This window comes from Prosopis cineraria, unplaced genomic scaffold (assembly GCF_029017545.1).
Source record: "Prosopis cineraria cultivar Desert tree isolate PC_DT_omini unplaced genomic scaffold, ASM2901754v1 PC8, whole genome shotgun sequence".
NCBI lineage: Eukaryota > Viridiplantae > Streptophyta > Magnoliopsida > Fabales > Fabaceae > Prosopis > Prosopis cineraria.
The window spans coordinates 18,378,397-18,401,965 of NW_026555339.1; the positions used below are offsets into that span (position 1 = coordinate 18,378,397).

The following is a 23,569-nucleotide window of genomic DNA, read 5'->3' on the forward strand; positions in this document are numbered from 1 at the left end:
AACAATTATAATTAATGAAATTATATTTTTGTCAAAGTGTCTTATATTTTGGAATACTAAATCACCTTTAAAAGTATTTTATAAACTAGGATAGAAAAATATTTTAATTACAGCTGTGAATTTGAATCTTATGAATAAAAAAAATTTAGAACAGTCTCTTTGGCTCAAATCTAAATTAGTTTGTAATATCACATGCTAGATAATTTTTTAAAAAAATTAAAATTAATTTTCATATTTAAAAATAGTTAAAAATCCAAACATTTATTAATCTAACATGAGAAAACCTGGACCTTACCTTATAAAGAAAAATCTTTTCTTATGAAAATGTGGACCTTAATTATGATTTTTTGTCTGAGAAAATCTAGATGAACCAATAATATACAAGGATATCCCATCCTTAAATCTTATCATTATCCCTACTGATGCAGCTTTTTAATGGTTGCTAACTTTGTGTCTGTCAAAAACCAAAAGCAAAATCCCATTCCTTTAATTGTCTTTGTGTCTCAAGATGAGCTCAAGAGTTATTGAAAAAACAACCCCTAAGAACTGTGGGTCCCTTATTTTACATATACATTGGCAATCTCCTTACTCAATCAAAAACTGTTGTTTTGGTAGTGCCATGATAATTCTATCTTTATTTAGGGAAAAAATTTTAAAAAAGACTATATATATATATATATATATATATATTATGTAATGTTAATCTTTTCTTTGGGAAAGCAGATGAGTATTATAGAGGTTAATAAAACCAATTCAATCAAGGAGAGTCTTGAAATTAAACTTGAGAGAGCAATTTGGTTTTTCAAGAAGCAATCCTTCTGTCAAATGATTCCAGGACTAATTATAAGTATTGATTCAATATTTTTGAAGAAGGCAGTTTCACGGTCTATCTTCAAAATATATATCATCTTCATCCACCTTTGGTGCAGAACATTCACAAAGATTACTAGCTCCTCTAGTTATGTTATTTTCAATGTATCTCAGGATGATTATCTTTTGAGAAAAATTTTAAAAAAGATTAATATATATATATATATGTAGTATCTTATATTGCGGTAAAGAAGGTTGGGAACAAACGGGGATATATGCATGAAGGTGTGATAGTGGTTTTCAGGTAGAAGAAGAGGAGGCATGGGAAAGAGGGGACAGTGTACGGCAAAGTGGTCGGGGTCCAAAAATCTGGACTGTGATTGAAGTTGAACATAGGGAGGATGACCCCCATTTTTAAGGGTATAATGATAATTTCTCAAATGCACTAATTAGTGGGTGGAGGTGAATTGAATGGTTCTATTCAATATCATTCATCGCACAACATATATCCATTCAATTTGATGAATATCTTTAGAAAAAATGATTCTAAATATAAGAGGGAAATTCTTTTTCCCTTCTTTTTTTACCAAAAGGGTTAGGTCTGGTGGAAGGAGCTCATACTTCATAGTATGGTGAATCAAGGTTTAAATCCTCATTGGAAGAGATCCTTACATTTAGTACATGGCCATGTCTTGAATATGATTTCCTCCAATAAAAGAATACATGTGAATAATAAAAAAAGGAAAATTCTTTTTTTTTTTTTGGCTGAATGAATGAAAAGAATATTCCTTTGAACTTTAGAATCACTTTTTCTAAATTTTCCATGGGTTAAAGGGCATTTTGGTCCTTCAATTATTCGCTCAAGAGTATCTAGTATCCTAAACTTTTATGTGCTGCAATTTTGTCCTTCAACATTTGAAAATGATGCTTGGGCTACATGCTATTAAAAAGTTAACTTTAATCATTAGTTATAAAAATTACAAAAAAAAGACCCATAAATATAGAAAATGACCCATGAAATTGCAAATAAGTATCCTACAAGAAAATTAATGTCACACCCCAAATTTTATGTGTGACCGGCATAAAGCATGTGTAAGAACTTACATTCTTTAAGCCATAACTCAAGAAATTCCTGATTTTTTTATCATAAACCCATTTATGATAAAAAGGTAGAATTCTTACATGCATAATTTGCATGCGAATGAAAGTCATACATTTGAAAATAGAAATTTTAACAAAACATCCTCTAAAAATAGGATGTTCCAAAAAATTTACAACAACAATTTCAATAAACCGCATGGAGCTCTACTCCTATCAACAGATAGATAAGTGGTAGCTAATCAAGATAAGGATCCTAGAGCACTTAGAACACTACTTATAAAAGTAAAATATATAAATTACTTGATCCAAATTCTAATCCTTAAATTTTCTCTATTCTTTATGATAATCCTACCACTAAAAAACTTTTTTGTTGTTTAAAAAATATTTATGGAAGGAATTTTGTAAATGAAAGTGATTATAAGTATTAAAAAAACCTAAAAAGTTGAAGCTAACCTAAAAAAATGGCATGCCGACCTGAAGAATAGAAGAGGAAGAAGACGCCGCAAGGATGAAGTGATAGGAATGGTTCGTGAAAGCGGGGAGTTTGAATATAATAAACATCTCTCTCTTTTTGGTTTGATAAATATATATTTACTTCTCTCTTTACTTTTCTTTTCTTTTCTTTTTATTTCACCTATGTATACATTTATTATGTTACTTCCGCTTTCATTTTTATTTTAATGTTTACCATATAAGATATTTTAACCTTCTTTCATAATTATCTAATATTAGATTAAAGTTATATCATAATCCGGAATAAAGCTTTAATTTCGTATTTTTGGTTCAACATGATTTTTAAGATATTTGATTAATTCTCCCAAATGGAAAGATAATTTATATATATTCTTTTTTAAAAACGAAAATCCTAGCTTGTGATGATATCTTAATTAAGTTAAGTGTAATGACCCTAAATTTTACATTGAACAAAATTTTCTTCCAATGGATATTTTATTTAAATAAGATTTATAGCAAATAGAAGTTGGTAGTTTGAAAGAATTTATGTTAGAAACTTTCTTGAAGGTCCAAAGTTTAAATTTTTTTGAAAAAAAGTTTGATTTTAAATTTTACAAAGTTTTATGCTCTTTCTGATAATTTTCCTGTTCCCTTTCTTGTAATTTTTGCATATATTCTTGGATCAGATTTTTTCCTTTTGCGAGAAAGAAAAACCGAGCATTTCCTTCTCTTATCTTCACCGACTTAGATTCTCTTTTCTCTCATCACTGTCGGTATTTTCTCCTTACCTTCGACTTGTTCTTCTTCTCACCGTTGGGCCACACCTCGCGTCACTAGTGTGTCTTTGCAGCTAGAAGAGTGGAGTCGCTGGAATCTCTTCGTTCTTTGCTATCATCTCTCGCTTCTCTGTTCAAGTTAGGCATCCGTATGTGTATGTGTGTGTATTTAGCTTCAATCCTTCTTGCTTCCCGGTTGCTAAACGTTTTGTATATGTGACTGAGCTAAATTTCTTTCCTTTCCTGGCTGCAATTTCTGGTTTTTTTTTTTTTTGGCTCATTCGAGCAACAGATCAGAACTCTTCCTTCTTCAATTTTTTTCTTCATCAGCGTCGACGACCTGCTGGTTATGAGCTATTCCTGCTGCACTTTAGGATGAGGTAAATCGTTAATCCTCTCTTTTCCTTCTTCAATGGAAACAACAACACTACAATATTCTCTTCTTCCTTCAGTCGGTTGATGTGGTCCCTTTTCCTCATTATTGATGTGCTATTTTTAGTGAGGATTGAAGTGTGGTTTTGGTTGGTATTAGAAATTGCTTGATTATGTTGAGTTGAGTATAATTAATGAAAGTAAAAGTTTGGAAGTTGTAGAAATTTCTTGGTTACTTATCTTATAATTTTGTCAATCATAAATACATGCCATTAAGGTAATTGTAAAAAAAAAAAAAAAAGGTATGAAAGAATAAATTGGTGAATTAAGTGTTGTTAAGTTTTCATGTTATAGTTTGAAGAAACCTATGTAAATTTTAGCTCAAGTTATTAATTGAAATTTTAAAATATCCAAGTGAGAGAAAGGAAATGCAAAGGATGCTGGTATGATTTGTTATTAAATCTAAAGAAAGCATGAGACTAGTTGATATGAGTTGTTATGACATCGGTTGAGAATAGGTTACAATGAGATATGAGGATGAATTAAGAGTTGGTAAAGGTTTAACTAACTGAAGAATCTCTGAAACATCATCAGTTATAATATTATCTTTAATATTGTTTGGATGGAATTTAAATGCTGGATGCTAACGGTAGTCCCGTTAACCCTTGACGCGCCATGATACACCTAGCTAGCAGGGTGCTTATAGGAGGTGCTAATCCTATGCGATAGCTAATGCACGTGGAACGGAGGAATGGTTATTCGTGAGCATCACACTCACGCTTGTTTTTCATGGACTTCATGCCTGCGTTTGATTCGTGACTCTTGTTGTGCTTGTTTCGTGGCTTTCACCCACGCTTGACTGGTTAATTATCCTCATAGACTGTGTGTCCACGCTTGATTGGTTATTTACTTTTGTGGACTGCGTGTCCACGGTTGTTACTCGTTTTGATAAAGCCTTCCTAAATTTAAACTAAAATTTTCATTTCTCTATTAATTCTCTAAAAGTATTTTGTCGAATTGCATTATTATTGAAAATTTTTATATTTTATGAGCTATATGATTTTAAACATTTATGTTATTCTAACAGCATTATTTAATTTCACATTTATTTTATTGAGAAAACTTGTTCTCTATTGTTAGCATAAGTATATGTTTCATTATTTCATGAAGTTATTTTGAATTAAATTTATTAGTTGCTATCTTTATAATTTTTTTAAATTATAATTTTGATTGGAATGCTACTCACCAAAAATTTCTTTGGTCTCAGACTTTGTAGGTGACCCTGTACCTCCTACTAGTCATTGAGGGGCACTATTGCTTTTGGTTAGTGGAAGCACCTATTGATATTTAGTTTGATTTAAATGTGCATTATATTATACAATTGTAGTTTAATGCTCCACGTATACCGTAGTTAAGTCCTAATCTTATTTTATTTTGTGAAATCTGCTAGTGTGAAGTTAAATTCCCTTTCTAGTTTGGCTGACAGGTTTTTGTTATTATAAAAATTTTTGGGAGGTCCTAATTACAGGTAAAGCTCTGCCAAAATTTCTACAAAATAGTGAAAACTTTACAAACTTCAAATTTAAATGTAAATTATATTGTTAATTTGAATAAATTTTTTAGTTATTTAAGGCTTATGGAATATGAGTCTATCTCATATTCCCTGCTGGTCACACCTTAAATACTAGGGTGTGACATTAAGCCTATCGATCATCTAATAAATTTAATTACTCTTAATTTTTCTCTAAATTTCTATTAACTCTAATTAAATTTTTAAATATTTATATTGGGATGTTACATTGGCCACGACTTGTCTTCGCTGTAACACCCGCCACTGCACGCGAAGTGTTGGCCTCAGTGGACATATTTTGCCTATAATGCCCTTTTGACATATTTAGCCCTAGGAATTACCATGCTTCAATCTTATTTAAGTTTTATATTAATATTTTGGATATAAATTCCTTACTTTGAATGCGATCCCATTGGCACACAAATGTATTCAATAAAATTCCTAAATTATCACAGTAAGCCTAAATTGTATGTCTAAATCTTTTCACCATGATTTAATCTTTTCTATCATGGTAGTCTACTTTAAATGATTTTATTAATTATGTAAACTTCTTTTTTACCATGGTATATCTTTATAAAGATGTTTTTTATTTTTAATTATTATGGTAGACTCTTTTCTACCATGGTAGGATTTTAAAATACTATCTTTTGTTTTTTCTACCATGGTAAACCCTTTATTATCATGGTAGTGTTTTGAGAAAATAATCTTTTGTCTTTTCTATCATGGTACACACTTTTTTAACCATGTTATAACTTTTAATAAGTTGTAATTTTGAATTATTATCTCACTTGTTCGTTTAAAATGTGTTGAAAAAATATGTATTACAATTTTAGGCTTATCAGATATTGACATTCATTTATTGTGATTTTGTCCCAGAAAATAGCACATGTCATTATTTACGGAGAATGACATTCAGGTTTTCAAAAGATTGAATTAATGAAAGTTAGATCCTGACAAAATTATCTTAAAAAATAAGTTGCAAATATCAAATTAGACAAATAATAAGAGTTGCAAACCGGAGTCTCAACTATAATCTAAGAATTGCAATTAAAACTTAAATTCTTATCACTAAATTGAAATTCCTAAATTTGTAATTTTCTAAATAGATATGTTGGACACTTTCAAAAAAAAAAATTGTTATGAATTTAACTGTCATTAATTCAATCTTTTAGGATCTAATTGTCATTCTCTTCCAATTATTTAATCCACTATTGCTTCTATGAACTTATCAAGTTTATTCTTCAAGCATGCATGGCATACTGTCATGTATAATCAATAGCGCAGCCATGGTAATTAACAAGAAATAAATTTCGAATAATTGTCCTTCAAATTATATATTGAGGGCTGAGGGTCATAATTTACATCCAATAGCCAAAATTAAGTAGCATTCAATGACTCGGTGCTAACATATGGCACCTCTCAATTACAAAGTCTAATTTATTATTTGTTGTGGCTTGTTTAATTATGAAGTTTGTTTTGTTATAATTCACCCGTGCCATGTACAGGATATTCTTGATTTCTATATAAATGAATATTAAATAAAAATTTAAATATTGAGCAATATATGTATAGTCATTAAATAGGGAATTTAGTATAAATATATTATATAATTGGGATATTAAAACTTGTTAATTGTTAATTGTCATTTACCATTATCTAATATATTTATAGTACAACATATAAACAAATTAAAATGTATCTCCCATGGTTATTTTTTTCCTTTCGAATTAAAGGCCAATTTTAAGTATAGTACTTAGTTGATATAAGTAGTGGTGTGAATAGTATGAAATGAGATTATGACAACCATATCCTGTGTCCAATCATGAAAAAAGGATAAGGGCTAAATTTTTATCCTGTCTTTCCCATTTGATGGGATCAAGACAAGATAGGAAAATCCCATAAAAAGATCATGGTCTAATCTGAAGATACAATAGAAATACTCTAAACATAATAGATTTGCTTCACAATATATATAATTTTTGTTAACTCATCTCACAAATCAACAAGCTTTTTTATCAACTAAATTTTACCATGTTCCATGTGTGAATCCTTCGCGCCATCTATATATTTCATTTAAATGTCATGTGGGGTACTAAAATTTATACATTATTACTGATCGGTAGAGTAGTAGACAGACATATTTGCAACTTCTTCCAAGGCCTCTCTCCATCTTTGCACCTTCTCTTTGTTTTCAACAAATCTCTGACTATGTTTCCGAAAGGCACAAGTAAAGGCAATCTTATAGAAGATTGGGATAACTTCTCTAAGATTGGGTAATTTCTCTACATAACTAATTTTTGAGTGGAGGTGAATTGAATGGTTCTATTCAGTATCATTCATCGCACAATGCTTATCCCTTTAATTTGAATCTATTTAGAAAAAGTGATTCTAAAGATCAAAAGAATATCTTTTCTTTTTCTTTTTCTTTCTAGTGACAATATTAGGTTAATGAAAGAAACTAGTTTTTTATAATGTAATGAAAATCTCCAAATTAAGAGAGATGTCGACATATATTGCTCGACTATGTCTCAAATATGATTGCGTCTAATAAGAGAATACATATGAGTAATAAAAAAAGAACAAAAAAAAAAGTAAAAAGAATTTGCTTCTGATCTTTAGAATCGCTTTTTCTAAAATTTTCAAGCCACCTAAACCATTACTCTATCAAAAATGCACCATTCAAAATCCATCCTCCTTTCACCAGGTGAAGGGGGAAATATAAAGAAGGTCTCTTTAATTTCAATAAAATTGAAGGGAGGTAAATATATTTTACTCCAAAGCTAGAAAAGATCCATTGTATTGGCATAACGTCTAAAATTGGCTAGATACAACTTCCAAATGGTGTTGGTTCCTATATTTTTTAAGAAAATATTTTTACCCTTTTTGTTATCAAATAGAATTCACTTATATACATTGATACACATAGACCAATAAATACAGTTAAATGTATTGAAATTTAGCAAATAAATTTTTCTTTCTTGTTTTACCCATAAGTAATAAAGTTAATAATCCTGCATCGAAAACCAACAAATTAATGGATATGTCAAAGTTAGTTTCCATAGTTTGGAGTATTTTTTCGGGGGTAATTTTAAAAAATATAATTTTAAATATTTCTAGTACTTTGCAAAATGACTAAGATACTCTCTCAGTCCTTAATAGAAGAGACATCAGAATCAAGGATAGGTGATCAAGTTATTAATTTTGTTTGAAAATATAATAAACTAATTTTATCCCTATTTAAATAAAAAGTTTTTAAATTTACATTACATTCTCTCTCATAGTTAATGAAGTTAAATAGTTGAAATGTTGAATGAATATAATTAATATCACATTAAGTGCCTTTTATTAAGGATTAAAGAATATTTCTAACAGGCATCTTATAATAGGGACCAGAGGTAATATTTGATAACACAAAATATTCTCAGAATGTGACTTACATTTGACAAGCAGAGAGAGTATATTATATTCATCCATTTATATGTAGAATTTAAATTTATCTTGATGCAATTTAAAAAAAATTAGTTATTTTTTCATGTGCTTGTTAGGGAAAATCTACCTAATTTTTCTTAGTGGCAAGAAGTTTACTCGTCTTCCCTTTTACTGAGAAATTAATATTTCCCTTCTTTCATGTAAGAGTACTGTTGTTTCTTATTAATAATATAAGATATTTTTAATTGAATTACACTTCTAATGTCTAGTATAAATTAACTTTAAAATTAAACTTTCTTTTCATATTTACCCTAATTTAATACGGTGTCTTAATTATAAAACCTTATTAATTACAACCCTAATTAAGAGTTTCTTTGGGAAAAATTATTAATTGCATCTTGAACAACCCAAAATGTCAAATATTTTCTAATATGATACTTAAAAAAAAAGTCCTATAATATTGAAGAATGGAGTAACTACCTTGGGTTACCAATTAATTAGCTTTATGTGACGGCCTTGGATTTTCCTTTTTTTTTTTAAATAATTCTACAAAGTTAATTTCACGGGTCACTTTTCTTCCAATATTGTAACATTCCTCATTCTACCATTGGAAACCAATTATTGGATCAACCCTTTTTTATGAATTATTAGACAACTAAAAGAACTTCCAGTCAAAATATAATTAGATTTATTTTAATAATGGGGAACTGCTATTAGGGATCAAAATGAACTTTCCATTCTTCTCATATTTTTTTAGTATGTGTATATATTAATGAAACTTAAAAGAGGCTAGTGCATGTAGTTAATATGTGTTGATTATTAAGGGATTTGTACAAAATCCCCAGTCTAATTTTGTTTCATCCCTTAAGAGATTTTCTTTTAAAGAAAAGGGACACAATAAACTCATTCTGTCTCTGTTTATATATTTTTTTGACAAAATTATGCATACTAAGAAAGCTCATCAAACATATTTTATAATATTATTTTTTTAATCTCAAATTAAATATAAATTTTCAAAAATATCATCATTTAATATAATCTATTTTATTGTGAAATATTAAATAAAGAGAGAAAATATAATAAAGAGGGAAGGTAATATTGGAACAAATATAATTAATGGAATCATATTTTTATTAAAGTGCCTTATATTTTGGGATACCAAATTATCTTCAAAAGTATTTTATAAACTGGGATGGGAGAATATTTTAATTACAACCTTGAATTTGAATCTTATGAATAAACAAAATGTTAGAATAGTCTCTATGGCTCAAATCTAAATTAGTTTGTAATATCACATGTTATTTTAAAAAAAATAAATTAATTTTAATATTAAAAATAATTGAAAATCCAAAAATTGATTAATCTAACATTTGAAAATGTGGACCTTATCTTATCAAAAAAAAAAATCTTATGTTATGAAAATGTGGATCTTAATCATGATTTTTTTGTCTCAGAAAAATCTAGATGAACCAACACAATACAGGGATACCCTATCCTTAAATCTTGTCGCTGTCCCCACTTTTTTTTCTTTTATCCAACTTGCCATTGTCCCTACTGATGCAGCATTTTTAATGGTTGCTAATTTTGTATCTGTCACAAAGCAAAAGCAAAATCTCATTCCTCTAATTGTCTTTGTGTCCAAGATGAGCTCAAGAGTTAGTAAAAAACACCCCATAAGAATTGGGGGTCCCTCGTTTTACATAAAGATTGGCAATCTCCTTACTCAATCAAAAACATGTTGTTTTGGCTGTATATATCATGATAAATATTCTATATTTTCTTTGGGAATTTTTTTTAAAATACAAATATATATTATATATTATATAATATCAATGTTATCTTGCAAAGTGATCTGTAGAGTTTCTCTGGCAATGTCGTACAAGAAAGCAGATGACTATTATAGAGGCTAATAAAGCTGATTTAATCAAGAGGAGTCTTGAAACTTGAGAGAGCAATTTGGTTTTTCAAGAAGCAATCCTTCTGTCAAATGATTCCAGGATTTGTCTATAAATATTGATTCAATGTTTTTGAAGAAGGCTGTATAATGGTCTATCTTCAAAATATCATCTTCATCAACCTTTGATGCAGGACATTCACAACATTGCTAGCTCTTTTAGTAATGTTATTTTCAACGTATCTTAAGATGATTATCTTTTGGAAAAAATTTCAAAAAAAAGACTAATATATATATATATATAGTATCTTATCTTGCACTAAAGAAGGCTGGGGACAAAAGGGGATATATGCACGAAGGTGTGATAATGGTTTTCAGGTAGAAGGGGAGGGACGGGAAAGAGAGAGTGGATAATGTGTGGCAAAGTGATTGGGAACAAAAATATTGAATTGTGATTGAAGTTGAAGAGCAGGGAAAATGACTCCCATTTTTAAGGGTGTAATGGTAATTTCCCAACATGCACTAATTATTGGGTGGAGGTGAATCGAATGGTTCTATTCAGTGTCATTCATCGCATAATATATATCCATTTAATTTGATGAATCTCTTTAGAAAAAGTGATTCTAAATAGGGAAAATATCAATCAAGGATTATTAGAGAAAATTTATAGCAATTAAGGATCACTTGTTAAAATTAGAATGGATACTTGTTAATTGAAGTGAGTCTTTTATTAATAAGTATTTATTAAGGTTTTAACAACAATACACTATAAATTAACAATAGTCCATTCAGACTTTTTTTTTTATTTGAATTTTGACAACCATTAGTCCTTGATTGATATAAATTTCCATTAGCGGTCCTTCATTGCTATTTTCTCTTCTAAATTTCAAAGGGAATATTTTTTTCTTCTTCTTGTTTTTTATTTTTAACAATGGAGTTAGATCTAATGAAAGGGGCTAATACTTCACAACATGGCAAATCAAGGCTTAAATCCACATTGGCAAAGGTGCCCATATTTAGCCCCTAACCATTTCTTGAACAAGATTGCCTCCAATAAGAGAATATGTGTGAATGATAAAGAAAGGGAAATTCTTTTTTCTGAAAAATAAACAGAATTTCCCTCTGATCTTTAAAATCACTTTTTCTATATTTTCCATGTGTTAAAGGGCATTTTTGCCCTTCAACTATCCGCATAGAATCATTTGATATCCTAAACTTTTTATGAAATGCAATTTCACCCTTCAAAATTTGAAAATAATATATTGGGCACCTGCCATTAAGAAAATCAACTTTAACAGTTGTTAGTTGATTGCAAAAATTTAAAAAAAATCTAAAAATTATAGAAAATGATCCAAAAAATTGCAAATATCCTATAAGAAAATTAATATTTGAATAAGTCTCCAAAATAATGGTTAGTCAAAATCATATTTAACCTTTTATCACTACTACAAAACTACCCATAAAGGACACCTCATATAGGACAGTTGTTAGCACAATCGTCCCATATAAGGAGCCGAGAATGTTAGAACACATTTAGGATATTTATGTAAGGAAACATTCTATATGCTAATAATATAGGATGATTCCTCATACAATCACCCTATATGTATTTCTAGAGTTTTGAAAATTAATTTTTTTCAAAAAATATACACATATATAAGATGACTGCATGAGGGAACCATCCTCTATATGTTTAACTTATAGAGTTGCAAAGTTTCCCTTCCCTCTTGCAATGTCTTTGTTGAACCCTAGTTTTGATGATTACAAAATAAAAAGAAGTTTCGTGCATTTTAGGCTTTCTTAACTAAAACCAAGTTAATTGGCTTAACATTAAATTTGACTAAGTAAAAGCTTATACATACCAGAAGGTATGTTATCTTGTTAGTTAAGTATTTGACTTAACTATAATCTTGGTGCTTGAAGTTGTCTTGTTCAAAAATGTTTTTAAGTATTGCTAACACCGGTACTAGAAGTTTTAACACCGGTGCTACCCTTATTATTCTCACTATTATATTAATTCGGGTTTCACATAACACCAATCCTACTCATTCTAACACCAGTGTTATCCCTTTAAACCTGTGCAATTGAGTATCTCTTATTCGAATCCTTTTCCTTGCACTGATACTATCTATTCAACATCGATCTTATTCTTCATTTATCTTTGGTTGAATTAAGACAACACCTACATTACTTGGTTAGCACCTGTACTAAGTTTTGTTCAAGTTTGTCCAACACCTATGCTAACACCTCAACACTGGTACTGCCCTTTCTTCTATCCTACAAAGAGATTTGATTGATATGTTACTTTCGTGTTATTTCCTTTTAAAACTAATGCTAAATAATCTTTTAAAACTAATGCTAAATAATCTTTTTAGAAATATTCTAAGTCTTCTAAAAATATCAAAAATATTTATCTTTTACATATTGGATTACACCCAGTACTACAAGGACAACACCTATGCTATGATCTTCTTTCCATGTCTACTTTTCACTGTAACACTGGTGCTAAAACATGATAACACCAGTACTGCTATGAGTCTTTGTGCTCTGTTTTTCCTATCTCTTTCGAAGGTCATCAGAACTCATCTTTTAATCCTTCTTTCTATACAAAATCAATTGTGTTCACTCTATATCTTTACTAAATAATACTTAAACACAATTATTTCCTTGAAGTTTTTCTAGTTTCTTATGATTGTTGTTGTTCACTGAGTCAGCTTTTTATTATACCAAAACGTATAAGCTTCAACCACTTTTGTTAGAAGTATTAATGTTTTTAGCTGTTACTATATAAAAGAGAAAATCTCTATCGTAAAGCACTGTTCCATTGGCTAATCCACTGAAGAACCTCAAAGAAGCTTGAATATTTGAGGAAACTCAAAGCTAGAAGGAAACAGATCACGAGAAACCTCCAACAGAAATATTTATGAGTTTAATGGATCATTTATGATCCCCAACTATAAATAGACTCATTTATGAAACCTAAAGAAGGAGAGGAACAACGAGAACAATAAGAACATTCTGCATTTATTTGAGCATCAAAGCTTACGTACCTTTTGTATATCATTTATTCTTAGAGAGCTTCATTGATTATATATCTACTCTAAAAGAGAGTTTAAAAGTAGTAGTAGTTCATTCTTGAACTTACTCTATTTATCCCTATTTTACATCTTCAAAAAAGAGGAACTTAAGCTTGGGGAGCTTAAGGGGATTTATCATTACCTTTATAAGGGAGAGAGTTTCAAACTCATTGAGAAGTTTATTTACATACTGAGGCAACCAAGAGCCCAGATTAACCCTGGTAATATACTTAAAAATCTTAGGAGGTTCTTGAGGACTGGATGTAAACTCAAGTGGTAGGAGTCAAATTAAGATAAATCACTTGTGTCAAGCTCTTCTCATCTAACTCTCATGATTGGTGATTTTGTTCCTTCATCTCACTTATTATTATTGCATTTCATTTAAATTTTTAATTAGCCCAATTTACCCCCTCTTGGGGCATTTACAATTGGTATCGGAGCGTGGTTGCTCATTTTTAACTTAATTGTCTAAGTAAAAGATCCTATTAATGGCTAATTTTGTAGATAATTTAGGAGAAGGTATGTCAACAATGAGGCCTCCTGAATTTAGAAGAGAAGACTATCCTTTCTAGAAAAGCAAAATGATGATGTATCTTAAAGCTCAGGACATTGAGATGTTGGGCATCGTTATCGGAGGTCTATATATCCCCATGATCCTTGGAGATAATGGCCCAATGAGATAAGAAATAAAAGAAGAATGGGATGATGAGGATAAAAAAGATTGAATCTCAACACCAAGGTAAAACTTACAGTTGCTTGTGCTCTCAATAGAACAAAATATTATCTTGTTACTCACTGTACCACTGTAAAAGAAATGTAAAATGCTTTGAGACAAGCTCATGGAGGAACTGATGGTGTTAAAGAAAATAAGAAGAGTAGTCTCATTTATAAATATGAGACATTCAAGATGAAGGAAGGAGAAGCAATTAAAGATATGTAACTACGTTTTACTCATATTATTAATCATTTGATAAATTTAGGCAAAGCTTATACTCAGGCTGAACAAGTCAGAAAAATACTCAAAAGTCTTTCAATGGAATAGCAACCTAAAATCACTTCTATTATTGAGGCACAAGGAGTATCAATGAGTTCGGTAGCTACACTCTTCGAAAGCATTAAGGAACACAAATCAACCTTGCTCTAATATAAGGAAGATATGGGCAAAAAGAAGAAAGGCATTGTTCTAAAAGTCAACGAAGATGAATTAGAAGTAAAGTCTGATAAAGATGAAGAATTTGGCATGATAGTCAAATGACTCAAAAGATTCTATTAAGGAAAGAGGAGCTTTAGAAAAGGATCTTCAAGCAGTAAGAAAGATTAAAAGGAGCCATTGACATTTATGAATGCAAGAAACTAGGACATATCAAATAGGATCGTCCTTAGTGACATAAGAAATAAGAAAAGGAGAAAAAAAATGAAAAGCCTTAGAAGAAGAAGAAGGCCTTTGCTGCATGGGGAGATAGCTCTTTAGATAATGATAAAGAGGAGGAGGAAACAACAACCCTACACCTAGTAGCATAAGAAATAGATCTAATTGAATCATAATCAGATGAGGTAAATTTTAATCTTCTACAAGATGAATATAATGAATTATTCTATCTATTTAAAGAACAGTGCAAACAACTTTTGCTTGCTAAAAATAAAATTTTTGTGTTAGAAGATAAGTTAAAAACATCTTCTAACAGAAGAATGTTTCTCAAAATGATTGTAATTTATGTACAAACTATATATCATTACAATTTCAAAATAACATCTTGAAAAATGATTTAGCAAAACTCACTCAGGGTACTGAGATGCTAAACATTTTGATTGGCTCACAAAGATGTATCTCTAATAGGTCAGGAATTGAATATAATCCTATCACTAATACTTCTTAAAAGAAGCCTAAAAAGGTAGCCAGATACTACCATAGCTACTTTAAATCTTCTATGCATTCTTCCAGTATGTTTATTACCTACTCATATTGTAACAAGAAAAGGCATCATGTCAAGTCTTGCTTACATAGGAAGAATGGATAAAGATGCTGCTGGAATAGAATATGATTGCAGATCATATAGAGAGATGATTAGATCTCTTCTATATTTCATAACAAGTCATCCAAATATATTCGTTAGTGTTAGTCTTTGTGCAAGGTTTCAATCAACAGCAAAAGAATCCTATGTGACAGCAATGAAAAAGATTTTCATATATCTAAAAGATACTAATTCATTGGGTCTCTGGTATCCTAAAGGAGGAAGTGATTTTTTTAATTGGATATTTTGATGTTGATTATGCAAGACAGAGAGAAAAAGCACAAGTGGAACATGCCACTTTTTTAATAGTTCACTTGTGTATTGGACAAGCAAGAAACAAAATACTATCTTTTTATCACCAACTGAATCAAAATATATAGCTGTTGGATTGTGTTATTCTCAAATCTTATGGATAAAGTAGTAACTTGAAGACTTCAAAATCAAGCTCAAGAATATTCCAATCAAGTGTGACAACACCAGTACAATATGCTTGACTAACAATTCAATTCATCATTCTCAAACTAAGCATATTGACATTCATCATCACTTTATCAGAAATCATGTTCACAAAAAAGATGTCATAGTAGAATTCATCCCTACTAAACTATAACTTGCTGATATCTTTAGAAAACCTCTAGGAGCAAAGTAGTTCGTATTCATAAGAAGAGAGTTGGGTCCATTAAATCTCAATAAATTGTAAGAAATTCTTTCTTTTTACTCTTTCTTTTTAATATATTTAATTATGTATTCTAACTTAGGCATTGAAGTTGCTATTTGAAAGTGTAGGTCTTTGTCTGTAGAAATTTTCTATTAGTGTTATAAAAATATATAACATCAGTGTTAGAAGTTCAACACCAATACTAATGGGTATTCTGAGATATTGCATATAGCTAACTTTGATATTAATACTAGCGTTATATTGTTCAACACTAATGCTGTGAAAGCCACTATAAAGCCATTAACATTATTAAGAGATGAGTCTGGCACCTTAAAATGACTTAGCATGGATAATATCAAATTGATTTATAACTTTAAATTATGTAACTGTTGAACTTTAATTTTTTGAGTTTAACACTAGTGTTATGATAAGCAACACCAGTGCTATATCAGTCTATATATATATGTGTGAGTATGCATTCTCACTCAATTCACTCTTTTGCCCCAAAACCACCAATGCTACTTTCTCTCTTGTACAAACTCCCCTTTCATTTAACTCTCTCATGACCATTTTTCCTATAAACCCAACCATTCCTCTATCAAATTTACACTATTTTCTCTATCCAAATCTCTGATATACACTGATCAAATTTGTGATGAAGCGTACATGAACAAAAATGACTAAAGAGGCTATGAAAGCTTGAGGACTCTCTGTGTCTGATTTCTTCCAAGCTAGAGACATTGTGGTTAAGCAAGCTGGGTCTAGATGACGAAATTCAAGTCTTAGCAGCTACAATGAAGTTATAAATAAAGTAGAACAACTTGCAAAGGTCAGAAAGAGAAAGGAAAGAATGAAGACGAAAACACTCAATGAAGAACAAGTGAAAACCATTGGTATTGCTCTATCTCATCCTACTCCTAAGAAGCTTAAGACTGCTCAAAAAGGTCAAAGAGCATCAAGGAAAACTAAAGCTTTTCAACCCTCTGAGCATGAATCTATCTCTTCTAAGAGGACACTTGAGGGTACGTTACCTAGTCAACCTTACTTTGAAAATCTTAAAGAATAATGATTTTGCTAGTATCAATGAGGAAAGGAAAAGCTTGTATCAATGAGGCATCAGATAAGAGTAATGATTTTGCTAGTTTCTACTTCAACTCACTCCATACTGGGCAAATTCCAAGTCTGGCCTTAAAAAATGGTCAGAAAAGAAGTCAATAAATCTTGCATTATCAACTTAATAGAGCTCAAATAGAAAGGGTATGATGTTACTGAAATGATGAAGCCTTATAAGACTCTATTGGAACTCAATATGGTAGTAAGTCTAAAAGTTATAAGAGCATTTTATAGTTCTCCACAAGTTCTGCACAATGGTGAAGTATTGAAAGCAATAGTATGAGGAAATTCTTTTGACATTGCAGAAGACAATTTCAACACTCTTTTGAATTTTCCAACCAATAAAAGGTTGATGAGGCTGTCAGACTTATCCTATCAAAAGCCAATCATGTTAACAACACTAGTGCCAACATGGGAAGAAAGTTCTAGTCTAATGGAAAAGCCAAAGTCCATGCCAACATTTCACAAAGTAATCTATCATATTCTATTAAGGTTGATTACTTGCAAAAGATCTAGGGTAAACAAGTTTATCTTTAAAGACTTGAGTTTTTTGATTGCCTTAATTAAAAGATTCAAATTGGATGTTGCCTTCATCATTTTTAAGAAAGTAATAACCTTAAAATATAAAAAATTAAAATATTCTCCCAATTTATATTTTATTTAAATTAGTTTTATGCAAATGGAGAGTGATGACTTAATGAAACTTATGCTAATAGCTTATTTGAAGATTCTAAGTTTGAATTCTTTTGAGCAATAGTTAAATTTTATTATTTTAAAATTTTAGGGAAAATTACAAAAAAATCCTATTTCTCTTATGTTATTAGAGGAAAATGCTGTGTCCTCTTTTTGTAAATTTTGTAAATTTTTAATATTCAGATATTTATTCTCCTCCTCTGTCAAATGAGGTGGTCTTATGGTTGCTGTCTCCCTTTGTTCATCCTCAATTTTCCGATGAGTTCTTGCTGTTTTGCCTCTGGTCAAGTCTTCCCCATTTTTCCTTTTCTTTTCTTCTCTTTTTCGGTAGTGCACATGCATTCTAGACCAGAGGAAGAGGGAGTTAGAGATTTTTTTACTCGGTTCCAGTAGCTTCGAACCTTAAATCCGAAAATCCATTCCTGTCATTTTCCTCTCCATGGTCTTATCCTCTAGCCAGTGACAATAGTTTGCTTGCCGTCGCCTAGTTGTCTTCCTCATTTAATGATTTTCGTTCTCCACTCATTACTGCATCGTTGCTGTACGTGGGAGCTAAGGCATAAAAGTTGAAACACTAGACTGAGCTACTATCTGTGATTCTTTTTTATTCTTGGTTTGATTTTGCTAGCTCTGTTCTTCTTTTTTCTGCATGATGTATCAGATTTTCCCTCCCCTGTTCAGCTTAAGGTGTGATTCCTTCTTCGCTTTGCTGTCTTTATTTAGTAATTTCTAGTATAGGATCTTTAAGTCTTCTTCGTATTTATTTTTCATATGAGCGGGTATGTGAGTTGATGATTTGAGTTGCAAAAATTTTCTCTTCTACTACTGCTGCTAAACGTGACTGGTGTATAAAGGAAAAGCTTGATTTAGGATGAAATTTATAGTTGTATAAGAGAAGGAGATGATGGAGTGGGTTTGAGTTTTAATTGAAGTTGATTGGATTATTGATTATAACATTGCTATTGAAAATTTTAAGGAAGTGATATTGAGGAGGAAGAGATTAATATGAGTTTAAAGATTGATGCCTATAAAGTGTTTGATTAAATGCTCGTTTGGAGAGTTTTTGCTTGACTGTGTATTTTCTAAAGTTCTATTGATTGATTCAAATGTTATTTAGTAGAGTTTTAATCTAAGCATCACAAAGAAATTGTGACATAAATGATGATGTTTAAGGTAATTATGATTCATTTAGATGGACTATGATTGTGTTAAGGAAAAAAATTAAAATTAAATTAAATTTAGAATCATGTTTTGCTCTTATGGGATGTTGAATCTTGTTATCAAATTGAATATAGGAAACTTTATAAAGGACTTGTTGATGCTTAAGGATTGTATGGCTGGCAATTTATAAGTTTTCATACCTATGTAAGATTTGATTTTAGAATGCATATAAGATGTTTGATGATGTGTTGTGGGAAGAGTGCAAATGTGAATAATGGTATTGTTTAGTTAAAACATGTTAGTAGATTATTATGATTTGGGCGCTAAAAAGAAATGCAAAGGACATGAATTTCTTTAGAAAAAAAATAAAAATACTGGTGTCCAAGAGCAATGTGAGAATGTATTACAATAAGTGAGTAAATAATTGTGAGTTTTATTAAATTTTAAAGATTCCATTATTATTATATTGGATGTTTTAGGAATAAACCTTATGGTGAGGAATGTTAAGGGATAAATTACAATGTTGGGATTACTTTAAGTGGATATCATCCCAACTAATTTTTTCAATCAAAATTTTCTCTAATAAAATATTACATTTTTTGTATAAATCATTTTAATGACAACAATGTGATTATTGTTTATTTTGATACTTAAATTACTTTTTTTTTGTGAAACTTTTTACAGATTTGATAATTTTAGTTAGTTAATAAATACAAGTTGCAACTTTGATTATGAGATTTCATCCTATCAAATATTGGATTGATACAGAGAATGATTTGTGCGAGCTTAACTTTGAAAATGAAAATTTTATATATTACTGATGATTTCCTTACATGTTTGAAATTATATTTAAAAAGGGACTTATTACAAAGCACTAGTTGCTAATGGCAATTCTGTTAGCCCTTGGCGTGCCATAGTCAATCACTAGCTAATTTGATTTTCATAAGCTTTTTTCTCACGTTTGTTATTTGTGGGTCTCATACTCGTGTTTATTTTCATGGTCTTGGGCCGCATTTGATTAGCATTACCCTCGTGAATTGTGTGCCCATGTTTGTTTCATAGCTTTGGCTGCATTTAGTTATTTACCCTTGTGGACTATGTGTCTATGTTTGTCTTCATGGCATAAGCTACGTTTGTTATTTACCCTCCTAGACTGTGTGTTCACGTTTGTTAGTTGTTTTAATAAGTCCCTATAATTATGAATCCAATTATTTGATAATTTATATTCCATTATTTTTATTTAGTAATTTGTTTATAAAAAATTTATTTCATTTATGTGCTTTCTTGAAATCAAGTGATATTATCATTTGTTATGATAGTTCAATGATTTGAGATTTTATTTGAAATTTTATATAGCCATTTTATTATGAAGTTTATTAAACTTTTATGGAAATTGTTGTCTCTTTAACGTACATAATTATTTCAAACTTCCCATTCTATTTATGTTCTATTGTTTATTGTTGGGACATGATACCTTAGTTGACACCGATCTTCCTGTTGATCCATGAGAACTCATAGATGTGCTGGGTGAAGAACTAATCAAAATTTCTCTTTTTATGTAACTATAAATGCTTATGTATTTTATTTTTGGAAAAGTCTGGTTAGGTGCTCCACATATGCTATATCTAAGGCTTCTATTTTGGTATATATGCTGTTTGTTTATTGGAAGAGCTAAGCTCCTGATTGATATGATATTCTGTAAATATTTTTGCATTGTAAAGTTTCGAAAGATCCTATTTACAGGTGAGGTTTTGTCAAATTTTTATAAATTTCTTTTTTAATTTTATTATGATGACCAATATCAAAATGTTAAAATTTCATTATAAATTTTATTACATTTTAGAAATGGAATGAGTTTAAGATTAGAGGCTTACGGAGATGTGTTATATGGTTCACATCTCGTCTCGGTTACTCTCTATTTTTGGAGTGTGACAAGGAAGATCAAGAACGTAGTCCAGATGAGTAGAAAAAAGAGATAGGAAACATCTCATCTATGGAAATGTAATTTTCAAAATGCTGGAAGATTAGAAGATTATGTATCTAGAAGGTAATGAGGTATTGGGACATGAGGAGATCAACTCTATGACTTTAAAGAAAATGGAAATTATTAAAGAAGAAGGAGGTAGTGCTTAAACAGAAGCTTACTCAGTAGCAGCTCATAATGCTCAAGGCAGACAAGATTCTCAACATGCTCAAAATGACTCAAATATCCCACCACCATCACAAGGAGTATATCTTGATTTAGATGGTATTAAGTAGTTAGATAGGAGGTTCAACATTCAAGCTAAGCTTTTCACTTTGTGTCTTGAAAGACAATCTAAGGACTTCAACCAAAAAATAAAGAAATCTTCTGAAGAGATTAGAGAAGAATTTAAAGAAGAAATTAGCTTGTTGAGAGCTCAAGTTTTGAGTTTGGGAGGTATACCAGGTAGACCAAGGGACTTATCTAAGCATTATTCTCCCTTTAAGATTGGTACACTTACTAGTGTCTCTCTAGATGAGAATGACGGAACACAGTTTATTGAGGATTTTGTGTCATTATACACATCCAGTACCTCTACTTCAAAGAAGGGGACTGAGGAAGACATTGACAGTGACATATAAATACCTTTCAAGATTAGAAATATGAGGATTGGACTAATTTCTTCTACTGATTTTAAACTAAGAGCTATGTTTGAAGATAGTTCAAAAAGAGCTAAGTCATATGCTTCAGACAGCAACAAGCTTGTACTAGTTGTGGCTAAGATTGCCATAGAGTATATTGAGATATCTGATAATGAAGAAGAATTGGAGTCTGCACAATCACCTCTACCTTCTACTCCATTCTTCTTTGGGATCAACTATACAGCTGCCTATTAAGACTTAATTAAAAGAAATCCTGATTTTGTGTTGTCTCCTACACCACTCACTGCTATTTGGAATTTGGTGCAGTTTTTAATCCTCCACTAAGGTTCAAGAATAGACTAGTTTGGATGGAAAGTAGTACTTTTACATCCTATGTGCCTTTCTCTAACTTTTTTGTTCTTGTTGATCTATCCCAGCCTTTTGCTAGTGACAAAAGGGGGGAGAAGAGTGATGCAGAGTTAGAAAACAAGGTAGGCAGCAAGGTTCACAGTAAGATTCAAGATAGTAGGTTAGATAAGCAAGTGGTTGAAGATTCAGGAAGTGGCAAGCATAAGGGTCAACTTGTAGTGAGAAGACCAAAAAGTGCCTTGCCTATACTCATTAGATTTAAAGTAAAGCCTTCAGAATCTTTTAAGCCTCAATCCTCATCCAAACCCTCTAAACCTCAATCCTCTCAACCCTTTAAAACACCCAAATCTTCATCTCCCACTACTAAGAAATTCCATGAGTTAATGGATTTCTTTAGTACTATTTTTAAGAAGTGAACTAAGTGATTGTTTAAATGTTTTCTTGTTTATCTGATTAAATTTTCTCTGATTTTTAACTTCTTTTAAATATATATAGTATGCATTTCTTCTCTCTATGTTTATATCTTTTAAGAAATAGAGATCAAAGTCTCTTCGAGAACTAACACTTTGCATCTGAGTTTTGTCATCATCAAAAAGGGGGAGAAATATTGAACACTAGTTTTGATGATTACAAAATAAAGAGAAGTTTTGTGTGTTTCAAGCTTTCTTAAATTAAACCAAGTTAATAGGCTTAATGTTAAATTTGACTAAGTAAAAGCTTATGCGTAATATAAGGTATGCTATCTTGTTAGTTAAGTATTTGACTTAATTATAATCTTTGTACTTGAAGCTGTCTTATTCAAAAATATTTTTAAGTATTGCTAACATCGATACTAGAAGTTTTAATACCGGTGCTACCCTTATTATTCTCACTATTCTATTAATTCGTGTTTCATATAACATCGGTCCTACTCGTTCTAACATCGGTGTTATCCTTTTAAACCTGTGCAATTGAGCGTCTTTTATTTGAATCTTTTTCCTTGCACTGGTACTATTTATTTAACATTGTTTTTATTCTTCATTTATCTTTAGTTGAATTAAAACAACACCTGTGTTACTTGGTTAGCACCTATACTATATTTTTTCAAGTTTGTACAACACCTGTGCTAATACCATAACATTAGTACTGTCCTTACTTCTGTCCTATAAAGAGATTTGATTGATATGTTACTTTCATATTATTTCCTTTTAACACCAGTGCTAAATAATCTTTTTATAAATATTCTAATTCTTCTAAAAATATCAAAAATCTTCATCTTTATGTATTGGATTATACTGGTACTACAAGGACAACACTTGTGCTATAACCTTCTTTCTGTGTCTGCTTTTCATTGTGACATTGGTGCTAAAACATGATAACACCGGTACTACTTTGACTCTTTGTGCTCTATTTTTTGTATCTCTTTTGAAGGTCATCAGAACTCATCTTTTAATCTTTCTTTTTATCTAAAATCAATTGTGTTCACTATATATCTTTA

The 23,569-nt window shown here is 30.3% G+C and overlaps 1 long non-coding RNA gene across 2 annotated transcripts; it reads left to right on the forward strand.

Moving 5' to 3' along the window:
• The first annotated feature begins 3,147 nt into the window (after positions 1–3,147).
• On the forward strand, positions 3,148–4,910 carry LOC129317817 (uncharacterized). Of its 2 annotated transcripts, none has more exons than XR_008595058.1 (3): positions 3,148–3,299; positions 3,433–3,520; positions 4,780–4,910. It is a non-coding gene; the product is annotated as an uncharacterized LOC129317817 (long non-coding RNA). The 2 variants fall into 2 exon arrangements; XR_008595059.1 differs by having other exon boundaries at positions 3,148–3,295.
• The last annotated feature ends 18,659 nt before the right edge of the window (positions 4,911–23,569 follow it).